Consider the following 3,167-nt stretch of genomic DNA (forward strand, 5'->3'; position numbering starts at 1 on the left):
CCCCTCCCTCGATTCTTCCTCTCCTCCATCTCCCTCTCCATTTCCCTCTCCCTCTCCTTTCTTGGGGCCCCCCTTAACAGTAGAGAGAGAGAGAGAGAGAGAGAGAGAGAGAGAATTTTATAATCCTTAACCCCATCCTTTACGTTGCCGGCATTCCTATCGTATTCACGTCATTTAAGACGATTTTCTACAAATTACGACGAATCTCTCGGACTGAAGGGGCTAGAAAGAATCGCCATCGCCCATCCTCAGCCAGGACGATTTTCGGTATTTAATTATAAGTACTCCCAGTCATATGACGTATTGTGTATTTTATTTTCGCTAATCCCAAACGCTTTTATTCATTCAAGGAGAGACATTTTAAGGTGGAGAGGTTAATGAAAGGTGTGTCTAACCCCAGCAGATCGAAAATTCAGTCCTAAGATGAAAAAAAAAAATCGTCTGGTGGTAGCAAGAACAAAACAGAAAGTACGTCCTGGCGTTTGTCGTCAGTTTAGGAGCCTTTTCAGCACCACTGCCTTGACGATTAAGCTTCCATACAACGCCTTTATAGTCACTTGTATGCTGTTTACATTTCTGTAGCATCGGTTTAGATTACATTATTAATATGCCAAAAAACTATTAACGTGTCAGCTGTAAAAATAAGCAGGTTAGGCAAGGGTGGTTGGGAGCTTCCTTGGCCTGCCAGATTACTGGCCTGTGGAGTGGCGGCAAGGAGTGAAGAGTATCGCCACACATTTTGGGACACTTTCAATTTTTTTTTTCCTGCATGAACATCTGCATTGTGTGTGGGACATAAGAGAGACAGTACCGGTATTGTGATTTGGAGCTGTGCAAGAAGGTGGCTTTAGACAACAGTTCAACAAAAATACTGTACCCCACGTCATAGCCTCATAATATACCGGAGCATATAAGTACTGAGATAAAGCACGTCAGTATATCGCAGCATAGTATAGCATAGTATAGCGTAGCGTAGCATAGCATAGCAGAGCTGAGAACAGAATTATTGCAATGAATCACAGCTTCGGATAGTTTAGAAGTATTGCAATAAATGAAGGGGATTGTCGGCACAAGTTGAACAAATGCAGTACTGTTATATTGGACGCTGATGGGAAGCTGGTAACCTTTTGTTCAGTGCTTCAGTAATGCTCAAACCCTTCAGTGGTCCGCGTAGAGGCTGTGCATTTACGTACTACGATTTGAATCCAAGAGGTGGTCGGAGGTTTTTGACCCATGTGATCGCCACTAGGGATGTAGGGTGGTCCTGCAGCTTACATGATCTGCACCGTGAGAGCCTAACCTTGGATCCTTCTACTTCCCGGGGCATCATGGACCTGAAAGGGATTGGGAGTTGCTTTTGTGTGTGTGTGTGTGTGTGTGTGTGTGTGTGTGTGTGTGTGTGTGTGTAAAGTAATGTGATCATGATTCTCTAAACAGTTTCCTCCAACAAAATTACAATCGCAGTTCACACTACAGTTTATTTGAAATGTAACACAATGGCATCGGTCTGTAGTACCTGAGAGTCACCTTGGACGGGGCTACAAATGTTCCGCAAAATGACCCTTTCCCGGTGACGACCTTAAGACATGTCTTGGCCCATTGTTTCACTCACTTTCCATTAACTTAAGTATTCGTGGCCTTCCCTCGAAGTTCCTTACTGCGCAACACCAACTCCCCTCCTCTTGGCCTTACTTACTTTTTCCTGGGTGTTCAGCGCTTTTTCCGTCTTTTCCTACTTTCCTTATACTGGTTCCGAAGGCAGTGGTTACTTTTGTGTGTAGTTATTTTGGCACCCATCGCGATTCCTGCGGGTCTGTGTATAGGATTTTATGCGCTGAAATAAGGGGGGAAAGCTTTGAATTGCTATATTATTTGTCCCTCTTGAGTTGTCGTGTATTATATTCTACCACTGTGCCTTGTTTACTCCGACGACGTAAATTGCTATCTTCCCGTTTTTAATCCAGAGTTGTAGAAAGAGATTAACGCTATTAGATGCTAGTCACGAAAAAGTGCTATGGAAAGGATGTAGAGCCATAGTACTGTCTTTTCCTGCCACAGACCTACGTGAAATAAGCTACATAATGGCAAAAATCTCGGCCAAGTTAACGTGAAAGGACTATAGCCACACTACCTAGCGCTGTTCAGGTTAGCCAAGTTACGGTTTTATTTTTATTTTTATTTTTTTCGGAATTGGGGTTGGGAACTGTCTCCGCTCCCCAAGAAGTAATTTTGATGGAGTTTTATTTATTTACTTATATATTTATTTATTTATTTATTTATCTATTTGTAATCCTTCTAATATCAGTCGCCTCTTTTAATATGAGTAAAAGCGTTCGATGGTAACCATAAATTAACTTTAAAAATGTAATCGTTTTAGGGGGTTGAATATTTTTTAAGTACTTTATGTAGGGCTTCAATAGATGGGGGTACACTCTCTCTCTCTCTCTCTCTCTCTCTCTCTCTCTCTCTCTCATGTAGGGATGAACTCTGGGATTAGTCGTTTAGCAAAAGATAAAACGTCTAGTGCTTTTGTAAGTTTGAGACAGAGCCTTCTATAGATCTTGCGTGACTGTAAAATGAAACGTTTGCGGCGGCGAATATATCGTTTGCGGTCCTTCGTCATTGAGAAAGAAAACAGCGGAGAATGAAAACGTTTGTATCAAGGAAAGAAACGTTTCATCCTAGAGGGAGACGTTTCCAACTGCGGTCATTCGTCATTGCGGTAGATAACATCGGAAAATGAAACGTTTGCAGTGGAGAGGAAGAATGAAACGTTTGCAGCGGAGAGTAAGATGTTTGCAGTGTTTTCTCGTCACCGCGATGGAAAACCGATGAAACGTTTGCGGCGAAGAATGGAATATTTGCACTCTTTCCCTGTCGTGGTAGTGGAAAACGTCTGTAATATACCACACGTGAAGAATGAAACGTTTTAATGCAGTAAGAAACGTTTGTAGCAGCGAAAAACCAAGTGCATGATTTTTGGCATGATAGAAAACGTTTGCAACAGCGAAGAATGAAACGTTTACAACTTGTCTAACAGCCTGGTGAAAGCGGTTGCAACATTCGATAAACTTTCGGGAAAGAAACGTTTTCACTCTTCTTAGGCGGGGTAGGAAACGTTTCTCGCAGCATGGAATGATACGTTTGCATCTTTGCGCGGTGGAAAA

Source organism: Coenobita brevimanus, chromosome 22, assembly GCF_032717465.1.
Source record: "Coenobita brevimanus isolate Jiangsu-jjx chromosome 22, ASM3271746v2, whole genome shotgun sequence".
NCBI lineage: Eukaryota > Metazoa > Arthropoda > Malacostraca > Decapoda > Coenobitidae > Coenobita > Coenobita brevimanus.